This window comes from Prinia subflava, chromosome 25 (genome assembly GCF_021018805.1).
Source record: "Prinia subflava isolate CZ2003 ecotype Zambia chromosome 25, Cam_Psub_1.2, whole genome shotgun sequence".
NCBI classification, from domain to species: domain Eukaryota; kingdom Metazoa; phylum Chordata; class Aves; order Passeriformes; family Cisticolidae; genus Prinia; species Prinia subflava.
This window is the reverse complement of record NC_086271.1, coordinates 1,961,711-1,985,000: the sequence shown is the minus strand read 5'-3', so window position 1 is coordinate 1,985,000 and position 23,290 is coordinate 1,961,711. Positions and strand designations below refer to the sequence as shown.

General features: G+C 39.5%; 1 protein-coding gene across 2 annotated transcripts in view; it reads left to right on the top strand.

The window, feature by feature from the left end:
- EPHA6 (EPH receptor A6) overlaps positions 1-23,290 on the top strand; it is a 367,586-nt gene that overhangs the window by 328,007 nt on the left and 16,289 nt on the right. The gene's annotated exons all lie outside the window — the stretch shown is intronic.

Sequence of the window (23,290 nt, the reverse complement as noted above, 5' to 3'; positions counted from 1 at the left end):
CTCCCTGCTCATCATTTTGGCACTGACCTCTTTCCCCCTCATGAACATCTTCCCAACAGCAGGCCATGTGTATTCCTAGAGGGTTTTATAGCATCCCTTTAGTTCCATACTGTGTTTTCACCACGTGAAGGTTAAACCCTCAGTGTACTCTCAAAGATTCTGGTGCTTTTAGAATTCATGTATCATCTCCACAGAGATTTTTATTGATAACAGCCCTGTACCTGTAACTGCAAGAAATCCATGGAGTGGGTCTGCATATTGAATAGTGGTTTTTCTAGCCTCACATCTCTCAGTACAGCACTGTCAGTGCTCAGAAGAAACTGATTATTTTATCTTCCCCTTTCTGTCTCAGTCCTGGTGTCAGAAACTGAATGGTACAATTGGATGTTTTCTTTGGAAATTATCTACAATACGCTGTAAGCCAAAACCAGACTTCTGTGTCTGTGATGCACTGGTCAATTATTGTGTGAATGTATTTCTTTTGTCTTCCAGCCTACTGAGACAAGGGATGTAAATATGTCTTTGATGAGAGGGGTTTTAGAAAATAAAATATTGATTCCTGTTGGTTACCTGGAATCAAAACATTTACAGTAAGATATAATTTTAGAAAGGGATGGAGGAATTAAATGTCAGGAACATTAGACTGCAAATCTTTGTGTTCCAGGTTGATCAGGAAAAGATAAGGCAAACTTTGGGATAACTGAGTGCTATGTGGGTTTTGCCTTTGGAGACAAAACTTTAATTTTTAGTAGTGGTTTGCAAGGCAACAGTTAGCCATAAAAAGACACTGCTAGTATATAAACAAGCATTTCTGTCAATACAGAGGACATCTAGGCTCCTGTGTCCCTGCTTTTAGATAGACTGTGTTAGATGTTGTAGATTCATTTAGATTAAAACAGGGTCAGGGTTCACATGTATTTCAAAAGGAGCCACATGGCCCCAGAACAACTCTTTACATGAAGCAAAGTATTTATAATCCAAACAGAATTTCTGGCACAACTGCAAAACTGGTATTTCTCATACAGGTGACACGTGACACCTTAATAGTCTGCATTAAATCTGAATTTTAGTGAGCCAAAAAGCTGCTACAAATGGAATTATATGATAATGAAATGTATTCTAGATTTCTTTTATCAGCTTTATTTCTGAATCCATTCATTCAGCCTTGCTATATGAAATATTTTCTTCTTTCCTTAATAGTAGTTAGAGAATTCATTTATTGCATTGTATTTCCCAAATCACTTTGTAAACTTTATGGGTCTGACTCTTCTCAAGCCATTTGGGTGAAATATCCCATCCAGGAAGATTTCAGACTTACTAGATTCATTAGAGAAGCAAGGATTGAGGCTAGTAATCTTTATAAAAACTAGGAAGTAAGAAAACTTGGGGGGGGATTAGGATGAGATGTTCATATCAGATGCCTCTGAAGATGAAAATATGACAAAATTTAAACATTTGGAAACGTTCCTTTTCAAACTCTCTCTTCAGCTTTCATCAGCTGTGATCCCAAGTTCATCTAAGAGGTTTTCTAGTTTATTTAACCCTCCTTAAATTTAGTTATAGAAAGAAACAAGCTATAAAACACCACAACAAAGCCAGACACCCTTAGGAGGAAGATCCCAGGACAGCAGTGAAACATAAAAATAAAATTAAACTCTCTCCATGTTTTGTCAAACCTTGTCCTTCTGTGAGTACTCACTTCCACAGTCATTTGAGTTCATTGAGGATGCATACCAGAAAGCATGCAAATTTTCATTTAGATGTGCAGAAATTAAAAAGAAGCTTAATGGTTGAATTTAATTATAAAAGTTAATCTCGTCCCTGCTTTGTTCTTTCATGCCACTCCAAGTAAGAAGTCCAAATATGGATTTGGCAGAGAAATACAGTTGGAAATTTGCATTTCAGTTTTTCATTCCCAAAATTATGATGTTGATGAATTCAACATAAGTTTGTCCTAAGATTTTGGCTGTAAAAAAGGTGGTATTTTGTACTTCATTCCTTATGTGGCTTTCAAAGCAACATCCATCATTCATTGTAATCCAATTTAATTTCAAGTTAGAATATGTTGTAGTGTAATCAATCTAAAGCATGCTGCCTGTTAAGATTTGCAAGCTCTGCCTTTCTTTTAGCTTAGATTTCAGCATTTTGTCTCTCTGGCTCCTCCCATTTTCATATTAACAAATTTGAGTTTTGAACTCTACATGTATGTGCTTTTGCCACTTCTCAGGTTGACTCTCTGAACATCTCTCAGTGGTTTTATTAAAAAATGTTTCATAGGACTGGGAATGAGCTACTTACAGATCTGTAGTGCTGGAGCTCTGAGAGGTCTTTGCATCTTAGGAGATAATTGATAAATCAGTTTGTGACATTTAACCCTGCAAGCGATTGCTTTTTTCCCCCTCACTGAGAGTCACAAGTGTCAAGACTGTCTTTGGTGTAATATTCAAAATTTGTCAGTATTCAGTCCATACAAAGAGGCAATGTTGCATCTTCGAGCAAATCTTAAGTAGCTGTGCAAGGACAGAGGAGGTGGAAAAAGTGAATGCACATATAATCTCTGAAGTAAGAGTTAAAAGGGGATTATGAATCTCAGAAAGCTACAGGTGGTGTTCTTGAAAAGTCATGGGGCTGACCAAGGCACCAAAGTTACTGACAAACTGGGCATGAAAAGCTTGAAAAATGGTCTGTGCACACTCTCCTCCTTGGAAACCAGCCCAATAAATGCAGGCCATACACTTACATGTATGTGTATACATGCACTGCATACTGTGAGCAGTCATTTGGTTAATTCTTCATACTGTTAATAGATTTTTTTTTAAAGCTAACAATCTTGAGAATGTTAATCTAATTTCAGACACAGCTGGGGTTTTAGCCCCATATGGATTTGATTGCACGCATTCATAATATTTCATGAGAATTGCCATTTTCAAACTACAATTGAAGGAGCTATTGTAAACATGCAGAACATGCTTATACATTTTTAGTGAGATCTTTATTCACTCAGAACAACACTATCCACACTTAGGAGTAAAAAAGTAGGTGTACTGGCTTAAAACCAAAGCTCTGTTGCTAATTCTGTGAATGAATGTAATCTTGAAAGCCTGTTTTGTTCATTGCAAATGAAGGATCACAGTTCACTTAGGATTTCAGTGTCCAGTGTATCAACCAAGGTGCAGTAAATCATAAAATACCTTTCCTGTGCTGGAACACACCTGCACTATGCACAGCTCCTATATACTGTTCAGTGAGCTTCAAGGCTCATGAAGGTCAAAGCAGTTGCTTTCAGTAGCGTGTCAGCTGACAGTAATTCCCATAGGTTATGGTATTTTGATATATAGAACAGGACAATCTCTTGAAAGCCTTGAAAAAGAATGTAGCTTATTCATGTAGGTGGGGTTTGGGGTTTTTTTTTCTCATTAAAAACCACTGGTACCTTTCAAAGATGAGTTAAGAAACTATTACAGAATTTGTTTACTGTGTGCTTACAAGAGGTAGGTAATTCACTGGGAGAAGAAAACCATTCAGCACCAGTGAGCCAAACAGCTCAGCTCTAACTCCTTTATTTAGTTACTGGTAGGTGAAAGGAAATAAGATCTGGATGATTTTTTGTTTTCATTTGTTGTACCACTCTCAATGGGAATTTATGAGCCACATTAAATACCACTGTAAAAAGTAACTACACTGCATAAAGGCACATAAAACTTCTGGGTTGAAAATTCGAAGCACTTGGCTTCACCAGGCTTTTGTAAAGCTTCATAATTAAATCTTGGCATATTACACAGCAGGATGTGTTATGTCCATGAGTATAATTAAATGAATTCTTGACTCTAGTAAAAAAAAAAAAAAGAAAAAACAAAACCAGGCACCTGTTGGACTTGGTTATTTAAAAGCAGTCAGTTATTCAGGCACAGTTCAGGTGGGTACTTCAAAGCTCACGTGGAAGGAGCTTGGAGAGGAGGAGACTCATCCTGTGTCTTCAGCTGCTGTAGATCATTCATGTTTCTGTCTCACTTCCCCTGCTGTGGTGTGTGTTGCACTGAGCAGGTTGTGTCAACTGGAGAGCAAAGAGTTATGACCCTGGAAGAGATGGAAAATTCTGGGCAGCGCTGCAAGACTATGATGAAATCAGGTTTGTTTTCCAGAACTGGGAATTCCTGGGTGCTAAAGTTCTGGCAGACGGTGGCACTGCCTTTTAAGGGGTGGAGGGTTTTCTGCCTGCCTCCTGAGGAACTGCCCTACGTTGTATTTGCATGTGACTGGCCAGGCCTATGTTTCTTAGTGACTGTCATCAATTTGAAATTTATCAAATGAGAAAGAGGCATTAAAATTTCAGAGACGCTATTTATGTTCATGTTCCATGAAAATAAATGGTAACACAAAAACGAATTCTGTTAATTTAGCAAGGACTTGATCCTGATTATTTTAGTGTGGAATTCTGATATCCAGTCTTCCAAAACACAAGTCTGGAGAAAAACAGGATTCTTGTTCTTCCTTTACTTATGTGAAGAGAGCAAGTGGGGACTTTTGGGGGGCAAATATCAGCATTATATGTATGAGTGTATGTAGAGTCACCATCCCTGGAGGTGTTTAAAAGATCTTGGTACTTAGAGATGTGTTTTAGTGATGAACACAGTGGTGGTGGGGTAATGAGCGGACTTGATGAACTCAGACGTGTTTTCCAAACTAAATGATTCTATGATTCTGCTTGCTTTTCTGGGTAATTTTGCACATCTGGGAGGGTTTAGGATACATTAATGATGGAAGAGTTCACAGATAAAAAAGGAGTTATCTTTCCATATTGTTCAACTACTCTTTATTATAAGGAATCTGGCCAAGGCTAGATCCAGTGAAATATGAAAGGGGGCGGTTCTAGCCTAATATGATTTTTTGCTTTTGTGTTTAGATGTGCAGTACTGATGTTTCATCATCTCTCCTTTGCCCTCCTGGGGCAACCTGTGGCCTGGTTGCTGTTGTGTCAAGGTTTTGGTGTTCACTTCAGCTAGACAGAAGTAAAAAAATATGCATGTCTCACAGGCTGATGAATTGTTCTGCTCACTTTGTTGCTAATTCTAATATTTCTCCTGTACATGATATCAAAGTTGTTGTAAATGAGATTCTGTAAGTACAGAAGGAAGTTTCTGAAGCAAGGTAGACATGTGTTAAACTTAATCTACTTTCATATTTCTGTAACAGAAATGTTAACTTGGGAACAAGACTGGCCTAGTTATTCACCTAAATTAATCCCCAGTGAAATCAACCAGAGGAATTTTCACTGACCATGGAGGAACTGTAATTTGCCCTAAACCAAAAGGATAACTACAGTAAGAAGTTTTTCACTGTTGCCTATTTGCTTACAGGAATGAAAGCTAGATTATCTTCAGTCATACACAAGCCTTGGGAATATCACATGTGCAATTTCCTTATCTATCAGATTTTCAAAACTTTGCAGTGGCAAACTTGTATTTCCTTGCGTTCTTTTTAGTCTTGCTCTTTGGCAGACTGTCAGGATAGCAGCTCCTTGCCCAGCTGTGCATTCTTCCCTTGGTTATGAGGGGGGTTTGGGAGGGGAGGATGATTCCCAGTTTGCCGTTCCTGTTTTCCCCTTTAAGCAGAATGTCGCAGGAATATTGCGGCACGGTGCTCGTCTGTCTGAAAAACGTGTTAGACTGGTGTGACTCTGAGAAATCTGGGTCAGACATCACAGTCTTTGCTCACTACTTACTCAGGCAGAACTCCTGTTGAGGCCAATGGGAGTTTTGCCTGACTAAGCACTGTGGGATTTTCCCTTAGTATCTATAATATTTGATCTGCTCCCTGCGCTTCTGGAGGTGCTCTAGAGGCAAATCTTGTATCTTGTCCTTGACTGCCCCACTGTGGCTGTATCCTCATCAGCTTAAAGGGTTGCAGATTCTTGTGCCTCTTAATATTAAACATCCCTTCATAGACAGAATATTAAAAAAAAACCCCAAAAAAACCCCAAAAAACCAAGCCTGCACAATTTCATATTTATTACATTTAAAGTAATTCCTAAATCCATGTGTGGTAATTGTGTGTATTAGTGCATGAAAAGGAAATTATATTTTTGTATTCTGGACTCCTTGTTCCACTTTTTTCTGCTCTAGAGCTGCAGAATTTTGTTTTCAGTTGTGAGGGCTTGTGGGAGAAAAAGAATCTTTACTCTTAAGGAATCTCACGGGTTTTTGCTGTCTGCTATAAAATATCACAGGTTCATATCACTGTCTGGCCCATTGAGGCTTTTGGTTTACAGTTCAAATGTCAGAAATTTATTCAGTGAGGACCAGGGTCAGTCTTGTGGAGGAATAGATGAGGCAAATCAAGTCATTAATAAACTCAAATTCACCACTATCTCAAAATAGTTTTGTTTGCAAGTAAGGCATTTGATAAACGTGCATAACTGCCCTGACAAAGAAATACTGGGAAAAAATGTGTGATATTTTGCTATAAACAAAGATATATAAAGACTTGAACCCACATGGAAGATTTCATTTTCTTCTTAGTACTGTGACTGTGCTTAATGTTATGATTTTTCGTTGTTTTTCTAAAATTAGCTGAAGTGCATTTTGAGATGAGACTTGTCATCCTCCCGCATAGCACCACATCACTGACTGTGCTTTCATTTCTACTCTACTTTCTATCTGCCTCTGTCTTCTCTCACTGCATTACCTATTAGTGCTTCTTGTTTCCTCTTTTGATTGTGTCTTGTTTTATATCAGACCCTCTGGAACTATCCCTTGTTTTTCCATCAGGCACTCTGCTTTTCATTTCAATTCCCTGTTGAAGATCCACATCTGAGGGTTTACTACAAACCCTTTTGAATAAAAATGCAGTCACCTTACTCTTTATTTAAAAAAAAAAAGCTCTAGGGTAAATCACATCATAAATGTGTTGCACATCTCCTTAGAAGCTTGCTTATCCTTACTCAGGCTGAATAACTCCCACATCTTTGGAGCTTCTCCTGAAATAAATACTCCTGGATGTGGATAAGGTGTTACCCAGCATGAACAATTACCTTGAGAGCATCAGCTCTTTCTCCCACTGTAGCTGTCACAGCCTGTACAAAAGAACACGTGGTAAACAACCAGTTTACCAGGAAAAACATTCTAAAACCATTTCTCCAAAATGAGGAAGCTGGGAATAATTATGAAATATTTGCCTCTCTTTACACAGCCTCCCTTAAATTCATCATTATAACATACACAGGGAACTCCAAGAAAATATTCATTTCATGCCCAAATCCTGTGAGCCAGCCACCACACTTAGCCATTCCTCTTATTTCAGCCTATTTATCAATGTCATGATTATGGATTAATTTATTTTATTTTTAAACACAGAGAGGCTTTTCGGTGCTGATACACTCCAGAATTACAGGAGCAGTACTGTTGATTAAATAAGTAGGCAGACACACTGTTCATAGCTATTTTTTCCTGAAGAAGCATGGAGTGTCCATCAGCCTGGCACTGATTTCATTCTGTATCACTGAATAAGCCTTGCACAATCATTGTAGTGTCACTTTTGTATTATGATTAATGTGCTTAAAAGCCTTTCTCTGAACTGATCACTGAACTTTTCAGCAAATTATTAATGAAATTGTTGACTTGGTGAAAGTACCTAGCATGAAGAGACTCTCTTCAGCCTTTTTTCTAACAAGCTAGAATAATTCAAATTGCCAGATAATGTGTTCAACAACATCTTTAAGTAAATGTTCTCAATATGAAGTTTAATTTGGTCTTTGTTCCCTTGGTCTGATTTTTGATACAATTTTCTCAGAAACAGCTCTCTGACTATCTTCTCCTGGTAAGTTTAGCGTAGTTCATGACAGGAGTGAAGTGATTCAAATGTGTTTTAAAAGTAAACAGCTCCTGTGCTGAGGCTGTGGTTTACTCAGGATATTTTTCAAATGTGCAGATGCTGATTAGGGATGAAAATGTATTCCCAGGAGTTGAGAGAGAGCATGTGTGTATCTGCCTTGAGTAACAATGATTCAGTTGTATTGTTCTAAATTGAAAGAGTACATCATATACTGGTCTAGATTTGCTCAGTGAGTTGTAAAAAGGGGAGGATGTCAATAGAGCATCCTGCAAGTCATCCAGGGAAGTCAAGGATCCCTATTCCAGCATCTCTGATTAACACTGTGTAATTACACACATTTAATTCTGTCTTTTATTAATTTTGTGTGGTCAACTGTGCAGCCTTAAAATTTTGTTTTGCAGAATTTCCAGTTTAGTGTGCTATGTAAAATATATTCCTATAGCCAGCTCTTCTGGATGGGAATGGAAGCAGGAGAGCCACAGTCTCCCTTGGCTTTAGGATCAGAGATAGCCCCCTGGTTAAACTGGGACTTTATTCCATGTTCTAATTAAAATATCTCTTGGCTTTCTCTTGTATTTGCCCTAGAGTAAGTCAACAGCATTTCTGCTCATGTTTTTGTAGTGAGTCTGGCCTTGTGGATTTGCCTGTCTGCTTCTCAAGATTTCATCTCTGCACCTTGTTCCTTTCTGCTGGAGACAGGCTGATGCTGGGTATTTCCACTAAAACAGGAAGGCATGCTTTATACCATATAAATTGATTGTTTCTTGTGAGCAATAACTTCCCTGGACTAGGTCTTTTTTTCTTCTTCTTTTTTTTTTTTAATCAGAAAGATTGAAAACTTTCTGGGATTCATTTAGTCTCTTGATCAAATTCTGTGGATTTTTTTCATGGTTCAGCAGTGTCACAATAAAAGCAGGTATAGAAAAAAGAGAGCAAATATAAAGATACACCTAACATCTGTGACTAACAAAAGGAATATATTTCATTGCATAGTATTTCTTCTGAAATGTCCTCAGTTTATAGAATAAAAGTGGGGAAACCCACACCACAATACACTGTAAATTATTCAATTAAATGAATGCACACTGGGTGTGCAGACTCTTTTCAGTCTTTTCTAAATGGGAGCTGCCAAAAGTTCATGAAACTGTCATGCTCATAAATTGTTTAGCAGGTCTGCTACACTCTTCTTGAAAAAATTATGCTGGGATCCATGGTTTCAGTAATTTGTTGAGGTTTTAATATGTTTTTTCTTTCCAATTGCATACAGAACATTTGGCCTCCATCAGAAATAGAACCATAAGTAACATCTGCTTCTTAATTAGGAGAGAACAGTGAGGGGGTTCATATATATTTTTGGCAACTAACTGCACTGAATAATAATATCCCATTGTGTAGGTGACAGAATCAGCTACAGGGTCATTTTGACATGCAAAAGATATCAGTTTTCATGGTTAAATATTTTCATTTCAGCAGGCCTTTAAGTCCCTATTGGAAATTGAGGAGAAAAGGCCTGTGACAGGACCCTGAGCCAGCAGAACTTTGGGCAAAAAACTCCAGATCTTGCTTGAAGGTTAGGCTTAGTCAGGGACTAAGCCCAAGTCAGGGACTTTTGTAGTCAGGGATTTATGAATTGTGCCAGCCCCTCCTCATCTCTAGGAAGTTTTTCCTCTCCTCTCTTTGGTTTTGGATCATCACAAACTCCTCGAGGCTGTCTCTTGCCTGCCACATCTTCCCTTCTCCCGTATCTCTCCCTGAGCAGAGTCAGTGGCTGCCCAAGCAGAGGGGCCTCAGAAGTAAAGCTGGAGGAAACCTGGAGCCTCCCCCATGGCTTTCACCTGAAAACCCAAAGAAAAATGAAAATATCCATCTTACAGGATTGCTGCCTTTTTCCTGTTCAAAAAGATCTTTTATTGCTTCAGGACTGGCATAACAAGTTGCAAACAATATTTGTCTTAATCAGCTGTACATGACGGGATGTTCTTTGCTAATCTATGCAGTAAAATAGAAATATCTGAAGCTCATACAAAATTTTAAGTAAAGATTGACATGGCATGCCAAAGACTCATCCAAACAGACATGACTACCTCAGGCTCTGAAAGTTCTGTCCAGAAGGTCTGTTCCATTAAGAGAAACAGCAGCACTGCACGCTTCAATTTGTGTGCAAATTTAATTACAGCAGGCGCACAGGCTGGGCCCCACAAACTGCTGGCATCTCACTTGTCAGAACGGGTGATTTTACTCTGAGCTATCTTTGTCTGGGAACCATCAACTGCTGGAGTGATCATGGCACTGAAATATTGCTGCTTTTAACAAAAAAACGAAAAAACGTGTCTTGTAAGAATTCCCCCTCAAAGTACTTGTTCAAAACACAGGGAACCTTTCCAGCTGGGCCATAATTTTTTTCATGGGAGATTAGGCTGGGACAGGCATTGATGAGGAACCTACCTCTCTGCACCCAAGATCTTACCCTGCATTAGAGAATGTGTATTTTGACAGATCTTTTCGTGGGAAAGAGCTATTTTTCGTAGTTAATATGCACACAACTCTTGCTGCTGGCTGTGCAGCACCAGTTTTATGGCCCCTGTGAACAGCACCTCCCAGCTGCTCAGCGTTCCTGCAGCTTCCACTGGCATCACGCACTTCCATTTGCAGTTGCTGCATTGCTGATGTCTCTGTGGACTGAGCTGCTCATTGCTCACAAGCGATTCCTTCACGGAGCCACATGAGGTGTTTCCTTTATGTCAGAGTCCTTCAAAATACCAGTTCCCAATTTTCTGTCTTATTAAGTTTTTATAGACCAGTATCTTTCAGGAGCACAGCAGAAGATGGTGAGACCCTGTGAGGATTCTGGGAGGGTTATTCACACACTTAGGAGCCATCACAACAAGCTACTAAATATAATTTCACAGTTTTTCTTGCTTCTAAGTACTCCTACCTGCTTTGTTGTTTGTAAGAAAATACGCATCTTGTTGCAACAGGGAAAGCCATAACCCAGTCTTCAAAGAAGAAAATCTTGTGGCATGAGGCATGAAAATCACATGGGTTTTTGCCCTTTTCCCTAATTTTGCCTCTTTCTCTTTTTCTTCCTGCTTTGTGTCAGCTTATCAAAAGTACAGAGTAGGTGAGAGGATTTAGCTGATCTTGCTGCTTACTTATCCAGGGTCATGACAGTGTGGATAAAGCAAACTATGATATTTATTCTAGAAATGGACCAAATGGTGTGTGTTCGTTGCAACATCTGTGAGTTTGGCTTGTTGACAAGTCCCAGGGCAGCACAAGAAACCCAATGTTTTGCTCCTGCAGCTTAATAGTGCTGATGCATGTTTAATCAAATTAATGTAAGAGAAAAAGGAAAGGAAAGGAAAGGAAAGGAAAGGAAAGGAAAGGAAAGGAAAGGAAAGGAAAGGAAAGGAAAGGAAAGGAAAGGAAAGGAAAGGAAAGGAAAGGAAAGGAAAGGAAAGGAAAGGAAAGGAAAGGAAAGGAAAGGAAAGGAAAGGAAAGGAAAGGAAAGGAAAGGAAAGGAAAGGAAAGGAAAGGAAAGGAAAGGAAAGGAAAGGAAAGGAAAGGAAAGGAAAGGAAAGGAAAGGAAAGGAAAGGAAAGGAGAAGGAGAAGGAGAAGGAGAAGGAGAAGGAGAAGGAAAGGGGAAGGAAAGGGGAAGGAAAGGGGAAGGAAAGGGGAAGGAACCAAAAAACAACTACAAAACCACCCACCACCACTCAAAACAATTCCAAGCCCAAAATACAAAATTTCCATTATGAAAGTTCTTGTGCAAGTTGAATAACAGATAAAGAGAAATTATCACCCTGCTTTTTGATCTTTTGAGCTAAACTGAATAAAGAATATAGAACAGATTGTGTGATCTTAGAGCTTGAATACCATTCTGCTGGTTTTGTAGTGTTTACAAAATCAGAGGTAGATGAACACTGCTGCACTTTGGGACATGCAACAGAGTGTTGCACTGAGGAAAAGGTTTGATTTGTTATAGTGAATATGATTCATTATTTAACAGCCTGGAGGTTTATATGCGTTTCTGTGGCTTAATAACTTCAGCAATATTTCTCCATTGCATGTGGAATACAATGCAGGACTGGGAAGCATTATAAGGACTGCTCCAAGGTGGAATTGTTAGAGGTAACACCATTTTTTTTGAGTCACATAGTTTAGCCTTTCCTGGTTAGGTGCATACTGACAATAACTGTGATTTTTCCATACTAAATTAGAACTAGTTCTGCTTTGCCTGCAACTATTTCATTCTTTAAAATCTGTGTGTGGATTTTTTACTGAAATGAGCACACTGCAAAGGAGGAAGATGTCCACATAAGCATTCATAGCAGTTGACCATTATTTTGTTCTATTTTTATAAGTACAAAATCTGTCGTAAGTCACATGTGAGATGAAGGCACAGCCCAGGAACCCAGCAACTGCATAAGCTGGAACTTTATTTCAGAGATTCTTGCTTTTCTACCTTGCAGTTTTACCCATATAAATCATTTACAGCCTGGTTTCAGTAACAATGAGCATCCAGAAATCCAGTTATTGCCAGTGGGATTTGCAGGTATTCAGAATATTTGATGGTCCTCAGCTTCTGGCTCTGTTTTTCCCACTGTGAAATGGAGACAGCAGCTTCTTCAGAGGGTTGCCATGAGAGTAGTTAGTTGGGAGCTGTAAAAGATGTTGAGGAGCAAAACGGCTGAGCAGTGTCACTGCACCATTTTCATGTTTAATCATTTCAGCAAAACCACCTCTTGTTTTTGGAAATGCACATAAAATACGAAGCGTGAAAAACAACTCTGCAGATTTGGTTCCAGTGCTGGGAAAAATCATTATTGGTCAGCGTACCTCCAAAAAAACCTTTATGGGCTTTTAGGGAATTGTGAAGACAATTGAGCAACAATACAAAAACAAGATTGTTTATCTGACTCGAGGTTTTTGTATGGTGCATTTGCTGTGATTATCATGAATCTAAAGAAGGCAGTTTCAGCACTGAGCTTTTCAACCCTCAAATGCCAAAATAAACAAAATTATTTAAGTGTACTCATGCTTATTTTTGCTATACATTTTTAATGAAGCAGCAATTGCCTGTATTCCACTGCTGAAAATCTTACACAACTGAAAGATTTTGAAGCACTAAAAAAGATCAAATGTGCAATAAAATGCCACGGCATTAGTCCATGGAAACACTGTGTATATTGCAAAAAGCAATATACATGAAAAAAAATTGGTCCATTGCTTCTATAAACTCCTCTGTGATTGGTGATGGGGGTCATTACTTTGTTGTTTGACTGGGTTTTCTTAAATTAGGCTGAGTTGTGCCAGAAGTGCAGCTTTACCTACCTTTCATTGGTTAGAAGAATACATGCCCCAGAGATATTGAGGGTGTAGTCATGGGGACAGGGACTATTCCAGAAGGTGTGGAAGTTTAAGGATAGACGACTGATCTGTATCAATTTCCCAGAGCACATTCTTAAGGGTGTAGTCAGTCAGTTCTCTGGTACCTGGAATAAATCCAGTAGTGTTCTGGAAGTTGCTGATAAGGGATTGTGGCTTCTTTTCAATGTTGTTTTTGGTGGTAAGTCACTGGACACTGAGTTTATTGGAGGTTTTTCATCCTGATACAGCTGTTTTACTGGGTGAAAGTATGATCCCCATCCTCTGAAATACTCAGGTTCTTCCTTCAGTTCTTTCACTGGTTGTTGGGAATTCCTGAGAATGATCCCCAGGCCTCTCCAGGAATTTCCAGTCTATACCAAAACCAAGCAACTGAGGATTGCATTTGTCATAAAATACACCCTACTTTGCTGTAGGTGTGAAAATAAGTATTGATTAGCACTCTGGGTTGGTTTCTTTTCAAGTGATACAGATTTTGAAGATAAGGTTGAACTTTAGCCCTTTACACAAAAGAACTTAACAACAAGAAATCAAAACCATGCATTAGAGTCCCATAACTTTGTTGCAATCAAAAATGCTTGACTTTAATTTCCTGAGGTGTACAGAAATCAAGTGGGAGCAAATGAGTAGGTTATTAACTATCTAGAGACTGAGCAGAAAAATGCATTTTCCTAAAATGTCATTAAGTTCTGCTGAATGTTTTTGATTTATTCTGCCTTCCCCAATGCTATTACCTGAAAGAGTTTGCCTTCAGATGCTGCAGGCACAGCTGTGCTAGAGCTGCCTGTTGCAATGCATTTCTTTGTTTGTCCACCAGAGATTTGGAAATCCATTTCCTATCTGTATATTCATATATGCATATGTTCATTTTTCAGTATATAAATGTAACTCAGATGATTGAAAAAGAAGAAACTGTCAGTGCCTATGACTTTTTAGCACAGAAGGATGCTTCCTGCAGAAGTTGCACTCATATATTAGGCAAGTTTCCATGTAAGCGCAACTGCCATGCACCTGTGCCTGAACGTTGAAAACTATTTAAATGGCAGGCTCTCAGCAAATTTGGGGTTTAAGAAGCCTTGTCATTTGACAGCCTACCTCTGCTAAGTTAATGTTTCTAAATTAAAAATAATAGTTTTTAGAACCCCTCCTTGTTTTCCAAGATTCTGAGCTAGGTAGAGGTGTTTTCTGGTTTGTTTGGTTTTTGTTTTCTGGCTTTTTTTGGTAGAGATACTCTAAAAGGTCCATTGTCAGCTACTTTGATGAAGTTTTTTGGTGAACTTGTGAAGGTAATGCAAGAGTTCCAACTGCTTAGAGGGCGTCACTGTAAGATAAACCACAGCTGGTCTAGCACCAGTGGGAAGTTTGATGTCACACAATAATAATAGAATCAGAGAATGGCTTGAGTTGGAAGGGACCTTAAAGATCTTGTGGTTTCAGTCTCCTCTGCCATGGGCAGGAACACCTTCCACTATCCCAGGCTGTTCCAAGCCCCACCCAACCTGGCCTTGGTATACAGGTCCTACCACATCAAAATGTTTCCTTCTGATGATGTCTTACTGCAATATGTCATGGAAGTGTCAACTAATACATTATATGATAAAGTAAAATATCCCCTGAGCAAGGTACAGGAATGATAAATTATGTTAATTTGTTATTCCCATTATATTATCATCGGTCAGATGGTGATTTACTATGATGCACCATCAGAAAAACTCAAAGTGTTATGCCATCTGGGGATTACAAGGTGTAAATTCAGCTGACTTATGGCACAAAAGGTGCCACAATTCAAAAGCAGCCTAAATTAAAGTATGTCAAGATACAGGAAGAAGTACAGAAGTCTAGGAAGTGCAGTACTAAGGAGTTTCACTGCTGTCAAAGCCAGGAGCAGATCCTCAGTGTCTGTAAGCCAACATTGCACCAGTATAAACACCAGTAGATGAAAGGCCTTGCCACTGGTGTGACTGGAGCTGCCATCACACTCATCAGTCAGGGCTGTGCTCTGCTGAGCTGCAGATGAGCGTGACATAGGAACCAGCTTGATGTTCAGTGCCCTTTACTCAGGCAGCTGGCAGAGATCTGGGTGCATGTGGGTATCTGCAGGAAGGCTTGACCACATTCCTGTGCCAAACTATTCATCATCCGACAGATGGTTCTCCTGTTATTCAACAGTTTGCATACTGCCACACTGCAGTGATCTATGGACACTGCCACTGTGTCACTACACCAGATAGAAACATCAGAGGAGCTCTGTTGTGAAGCAGCCCTTGCTTGGGCTGAAAACCACTCTTGTATGTTCATTTCTTTGGCTTTTTTTTGGTGATACATTTCATCTGTGTTTGTGCAGTTACAGTCTGACAACACTGTGTTGCACCTTCCGCTGGACTCCGTGGCTCTTGTGTGTCCCTTGCTACTCAGAAAAATCTGTGGGATACCTTCCAGGGGCTGAGGAGAGGGAAAATTTTATTTCATTTATTTATTTTAAAGAAGCCCTGTGTCCTGGTGCTCCGTTACAGATATCAGCTGCATTTCCATGCCATAGTTACCCTGGTTCTCAGGCTGCCTTCTACAACCTCTATAGCACAGCTTCTGATCTTCTGAGAAAATCTCCCCAGGCACCTTCACAACACCTCCAGCTTCTTGCTGTGCTCTTTCTCTTCCCTGGTAAAGTTTAGATCCCTCCCATGCTCCTGTGGCCTCATGCAATATCAAATTAGTCATAAGCCTTCCATATCCCTGTACCTCTCTCCCCAGATATTTGCCAGCTGAGCAACTTTGTTGTGCCTGAGGTTGTGCAGCCTGATGGGCCCCTGAGCCGCTGCCTGGCCCAGTACAGCAGGAGAAATGCTGGGATCTCTCTGCAGTGCTTGGTACTGGTTTTCCATTAAACACATGGGAAAGAGGCAAGGGATCTGCTGCAGATTTGTAGGGGCCCAACAGTCCCTGAGATCTCTGCAGAGAACTGGCAGACACAAGACAGTGGGAGACCTGCATTTCCTGAAGTGACAGCTGGTGAGCAGGTGACAGTGCCAAAAGGGACACTAGAGACCATGCTGAGGTGACTGGATCTAGCCTTGGATGTCTTTCCTGTCCTGCCTTCCCCCCATCCATGCTTTTTAAATTCCCAGTGGTTCCAAGCCCCCAGCCTGGGCTTGGCTGGCAGACAGACGTGCTGGGGGTGCAGCTGTGCCTCACACACTTGGTTTCTTTGCAAAGCCAGCAGGGTGGCACTGGGAGCTTTTTGGCCAATTATGGAAGAAATGGCTGTTACCATCCCTCCTCTGCTGTTACCTGCCCACCCTGCCCAGGGCCAGCCTTCCTTGTCTTTGTCCCTCTGTCCCCAGATGGGAAGGCAGGACACGGTGCTCAGTGTCTGACACATCCCTGCTCCCTGTTATGCTTCCTGATCCATGGCCCTGGATTCAGCTGCTTCACCATCATCAGCAGCTGTTCTCCCATTATTTTTACAATTTCATTCCATTTTTACCTTTACTCTGCTTTTGAGCAGGGGGTTGATACTGTTGTAGAGCCAACTCTGTGCTATAACTACAAGATCTGTCTCATACAGTCGTGTTATTTGTTATGTAAAGTTAGGATCATTTTATTCTGTGTGCATCACTATAACACTGAATTTTATCAGTTTGAAATTCAGTATCATAAGGGTCTCTGGCAAATTTTAGTCATAAATCCTCATCATCTTTACTACTATGAATACCTTTGGTTTCTAGTACAATTTTAGATGTTCCCAGTTCATCCTGTATTATAGATTCTACATACACCGCCAGCAGGACATGAGCATTGATCTCTGGGGGATGCCACTCTAGAAACTGACCTTTCCTTTCTGACTGTTTATTTCCCATTTTTTAAACACCTACTTATCCATGAATTGACTGAAACTTAAATAACCAGTAAACTCCCTCAGGATAAAATGAGAAGTGACCTCGTGAAAATGTGAGCAGAAAATATTACTAAAATTCATCAGATGCTAAGGTATTAATTCTTCTCTGCACTTCTTGATGCAGCTGGGATGAAAACTAAAGCAGTGATACTTGCAGAGTAGCTCAGCCTCATAATAATTCTGATCCTCATCCATGTGTGGCACTGCAACTCTCAGAAGAAAAGCCCAGTTTTTGTGGTGTTTCCGACTTGTTTCTGGAATAAACTTCAAAGAAGCCCTAGGTAAATAAAATCTCATGTACCCCAGAGCAAGCTCTATGTTAATTCAGGATCCATTTCAGTTTGTTCTCACTTTCCAAGTTCCCAGATGCTTCTGGGTTTTTATTGGCCACTTCAAATTGTGTGGTAGAGAAGGAATTGTGGCAGGGTTCAGGGGCAGGGCAGAGGCATGAATGATCTGGGCTTTATGGCAGTGCAGAGAGAGGCCACTTGATCCCTGGAATTTGAGAAGTGTTTGCTGTGCATGTCAGCTAGATATGAGTGTGGAAATCACTAGCTGTGAAATCGTTAATGGTGGATAATAACATCCAGTGTTCAAGCAGTGCATGGTAACAGTTCATTTTTCCAATAATAAATACTTCATGACGCCCTGGGCAAGGCAGGGGCATAATTTCAGAGATGAGCCTTCCTTGATGCTTTTAAGAAAAGGTAGTGCCTAGTAAGTTCTTTGGGGTTTTTTGGTTTTTTTGGGGTTTTTTCAATTTAAATTACTTGAGTTTAGAGAAATATTTGTGTTTGGTAACTCAGTTCTGCTGAAAGAGCAGACCACATAGCAAATTGCTTTGTTGCAGAGTTGTGCAATGTAAGGCATCCTTCAAATAAGCAGCTCAGAACAAAAAAAAAATTCCTTTTCACCTTTTCCATTGACTTTGGTAGGACTCCTTGTGTAAGCAAAGTGGATGGGCTGGATGTGCAGATTGAAGGACTCTGGAGAAGTAACTCTCAAGAAATTGGTTACAGCTGTAATGTGAGCTGTGCTGACACAGCTGGCAGATAGCTTGAAATTGATGCTCTTGAAAAGAGATCTTTGCCAGAAATATTAGTTTCAAGGAAAAATGACATTTTTTCCTATCATTACTGTCAAATAGTGCTGTAGTTTCTAAACTGGATTTGGTAGGGATGCTGGCTCCCGATATTTAATTTCAGAAGTGGAGAGGGTTTCTGTGTGATCAAGAGCCAAGCACACAATACTGTGAAATGCATTCTTGATCCTAAGGAAATGTGAAGTCCCATTCTGTAAAAGTGTATGAGACTCCTTGGCTCCTCCAGTCTCATCATTACCTTTCAAAAGACCAGTCTTAGAGAGGTTCTACAAAATACTTGGTTTATCTGCCTTTGTACGCTCGACTGGTTCTCACCAGGGCTCTGAGGACACCGCCCCTCCTCACAAAGCTGCCTGGCCTGGAATTCATCTAAAAACAAAACAAATACTTTAAAACTAATATTTCTGGCAAAAAATCAACCTATTTTCAGTGAGCACCTTGTAGATAAAGGCATCCTCTCTAATGAAAAGATGTGTAATCCAGTTAGTTACACAAACAAGAGGCAACAGAATCAACCACTTGTATTTGGGAGTTCTTTGTCACTGTATAAAGTTCCTTAAATGGCCCTGTCAAGAAAATACGAAGGCAGGATAGATGTAAATGGTCAAAAATAATCACTGCTGTTTCATTTATGTGGATTTTGGGGGTCAGAACGATTCATTTTTATCAGCCTTCTTACTGTCTCACAGTCCAAAGTAGGATCAGTGCCTCAGAGCAGGCAAGGGGCTGCTGAAGGGCTTTGTTTCAAAGGAATGCTGCTGCCACTCCTAATGAGACTCTCCACTGTGTTTCTGTTCTCATGATTCTTTGAATTTTAGCAAAGTCGTTTAACATTTTAACTCTTTGATTTTTGAGCTAAAAGGTGACAGGCAAGGATATGTCTGCCTTGCAGGAGGTGTGCATGTATGTGCAGCACTACTCAATCCATCCATCTCTTGGCCTTTAGAAAGACAAAATGACAGGATGGTGTGGAGGATTTTGGAGAAGCACCCTCATACACCTCTGCTGGTTAATGTGAAGTGTTTCTGATGATCTGTGGACAGACATTTTATCTTGTCTGCTTTAATTCTGCTGATATCTTCAGTGCTAATTCCTTCCATCCATCAAGAGTTTTCCCTCTTTTGGAAGACACAAGTAGATGTGCTGTGTAGGGGTTAACAGCCACTAAAATTAACATATTCTCAAAGCCATAAATAACTTGTTCTGAAAATTTGAATAGCTAACTTAGGAGGGAAAAATCAAGTTCCACATATTTAACTTCAGCATTGTTAATCAGGACATTTGAAAGAAAACTAATATTTTTCCAGCAAATTAAAAAGCAAATTTAGTCTTTTTGAAAATCAGGGGGGTTTATTCATTTCAATTCTGAGGGAAATGAGACTGGTAGAACTAACTGGAATTGGACATAATGAGCACAAATTCTGAAATGCTTTTGCAGAGCAGTTTTGTTATCTTGCCATGTCGTTTCTCTGATATTTCAATAGACACTTTTCAATAGGCACAACAGAAGACTGTTGAAAGTACTGAATAGTTCTAAATTATGATTTGAGGATGTTAAATTCTGAGTACTTGTAGCATTCCACGTGAAAAATTTGAGCATCAAATAAAAGCATCACTCTAGTAAAGTGGCAAAAGGTTTTTGTACAGAATGATGAATTATGTCCAATACTTAAAGGCTCTCAGGCTCTCAGTGCTACCACTCCTCACTTTAATCAGCCACCAGGGCATGCCAGAAGTTCTGGGCATCTAAAAGGCTTCCTCCTTTGTTTGTTCACATCACACTTTTGGAGCTTGCTGATGCATCCTGACCTTTTTTTGGTAGAATAATGGGCTGTAGCTGCCAGCTGCATTGTTCTGCTGGAGTTTGGAAATACGGTTAGATTTTTCATTAAAGGAACTGTTAATGCCTCCTGGTTTTAAAGAGATGTCTAACACATAGAATAGGAAAAAATAAAATCAAACTGGAGAAAGCAAAAATGCAGGTATGGCCGCACAAGACATCACAAGCACTTTTTGGTGGTGTGAGCTGAGAGGTGGCACTTTGTGCAGGCTGTCTCTCTTTCACGCATGGCCTGGGATAAGGAATGAGGTGTTCTGCACCACAGAGTTCCAGTCCTGCCTTCCAGTGTGTGGCAAACCGTGCAGTTGCCAGTTCTGCAGGGAAAGCCAGCGTGTGTGTGGGTGTGGCTGAGGGGGTAAATTCCATTTCAAAGGTTCATCTCTGAACAGTTCTACAAGCTAAGCAATGTGAGCCTAATATCGTAATTCCAAGGGTACTCCTATGCTGCGTGGTAAAATTGCTTATTAAATTACAATCACAAAAAAAAATCAGGAGATAGGCACTGCTCAGCTGGCAGCATACAGGAAAAAAAGGCTGAATTCTAATTATTTGAACCGTGGAGTTTAGTGTTATTTCACTGTGTGAAAATAAAATTAGGTTATCACTGATATCATTATTAATGTATGAGATGAAGCAGAAAAACAATTTGTTTCCTAACACCCATTCTGCTCCTCCTCCCCAACCCATCCCCCCCCGCCAAAAAAAAAACCAACAGAGAATAACCTAAAAGCAAAAAGGGGCTCTCTAATGCAGGCAGCTCTGAGAGATCTCATTGCTATAGCAGAAATATGTAAATGATTTATAAATTACCCTAATTTGAAGGTGAGGCAGTGTGTAAACAGTAAGTATTACATTTATTATTTCCCCGGTTAGATTAAAATATAAAAAGGTGTATCCAATACCAGTAACACTGTTTATTATTTTAATCAGAAACAGGAAATATATTTTCAGTCACTCTAAACTTTATGTGCTCTTTTATTATGCATGAGCAGCTATTACTGCTATTCAGTCATACCTGTTCCTTAAAGTACTCATATTGCAATCTCTACCTTTTGAATGGCTTTTAAATAAATAGAACAACTTTTTTTTTGCATAAAAATATATTCTGCAACCATAATTAAGCATTGAAATTCACATTTTCATGAATATAACAACTTCATACATGAGACCCATTGTAAATGGATCCATTGTAAAAATTTTAGAGGTTTTTAGAGCCACCACAAAAATGTTTTATTTTACAGCTCTGAACACATCTTATGCCCTTGAACATGAACTGCCTTGAATTTTGTTAAGATTCTGTTCTTCATTCTCATTTTCACACTCAGTGAGCTGCTACTGTTTCAGTCCGAAAGGGATCAGTCAGTGAAGCTCAGTCATGAAAGCAGTTATGGAGTCTGATCAGATTCTTTAAAACTCGTTTTTATTTAGCCAGGAGTCACAAATCTAGCTGCAAACGCTGCTCAAGATGTGCCCTCACTTTTGAGCATAATTTGGGAATACAAAATCACATTTAAGAAAAAAGATTGTTTTCCTGTTATGTTATCTATACTATGTTAATATATACATTAAAAGTAAAATCTTTAAATATCCAAGTGCCTTTGATTCACATGTACAGATTTGTGTTTTACCTTCAAGCAGATATTTAATTATTAACATAACAATTTCCTTAAAATTAAAAAAATGATAAAACTCTGCAAAACAGGAATCTGAGGATGGAGTTGCCTAAGTTTGGTGATAAAATCTTTGAAATGGAGAACTAAATTCAATCCAGTAAAAAGGACAAGACCATAACTCTCTGATGTGATGAGATACTTCTGAAATACCCTCTGCTGTTGGACCCTAAAACTTTTTGTTTCTCAGAAATCCTTTTGGTTGGACATCCCAATGTAAGGGGCACATTTGTGGCATTGAATTTGAATTTGTGGCTGATTTTTCCACTACCTCAGGAAGCCAGGCCTTGCACATTGCATGAAAAGACCACTGAAACCAGACTGTGAGATCAAGCACCAAGTGCTCTTACCCAATTTCTTTGGAAGGTATAAATAAATATTTCCTGGAGAAGAGACAAGAAATCATCCTGGCCTATCCTGTCACAGCTCTCTTTTGTCTCCCCTGTTTCTTCATTTGCATACCCAAAAAACCTTTTAAATTGCTTCTTAAGTGGAACAGCTGTACCAGGAGGGGACCAAGACCATCACATACTGCAGGTGAGGGCAGGTGGCAGCAGGTGAGGCACAAAGGCTTCTGCATCTCTGCCAGATGAGTGACCTGACTACCAGGATAACGGATAAATAAAAGGCACATAGTGAAGGTACTTGGGCAAAAATACAAAAAAATACCTTATTGGTGCTTAAGTCAGTAAGTGAAGACCAAAGGCTTTGAAAAAGCTGCAAAAAAAAAGTAAAAATGTCCAAAAGACATCTTGGCCACTGTCACACAACATAAATGTTAACAATGCCTTTTCCATCTGCAAGGAGAGCTTGGCTGAGTGGCACATCCCCACAGAGGCTGGATTTTGAACAATTTATTGGTAGAACAAACAGCTTCAGCAACTCAACTCAGCTGAAGTCAGGCCTCAACAACTCTCAGACAATTTTTTATACATTCAAAGCAAATTAACAGAGATTTACATACTTGTTTTTGACTGTGGCCTCTCTTCATTGCCAAATGGTTGTTCCAGTTCATTTCCTCTTTTGTTTCAGTCAGAAATACAATTATAACACTGAGCAGAATCTATTACTGCTTGTTGAAAGCAACCACTGCTGAGTGAGCTCAGCTCCACTGACTGCCTCCTTCTACCATCTAGTGGCACCTTCACTGTACTGCTTTTCTCTCTCCAAAGAGTTCAGTGAGAGTGAGAATAAATGTACACTCTTGAAAAGAAAAAGAGAAAAGAAAAATTTTGAAATGAGCAGTGCACCTGGAGAAGAAATACTTTTTTTTTAATGAGATGGAAAAGTAGTTCTGACATAGAAACTACTTATGAGAGAATAAGAAGGGATTTCGTAATTGGTAAATTACGAAAAATTGGTGTAAATTGGTAATGTCAGAGAAAAATTCTGCATCCCATGGTCTTGTAAACAGTAAGTTGGGTTTCTTGATTGATTTCTTATGTTGATTGATTTCTTTTTTTTTGGTGGGAGAGCTTGGATTTTAAGATGTAGGCTGCAGAATGACACTGTCAAATACCCTAAGGAAATGCCTGTGTAGAAGCACACTTGATTTGTTTTCTAC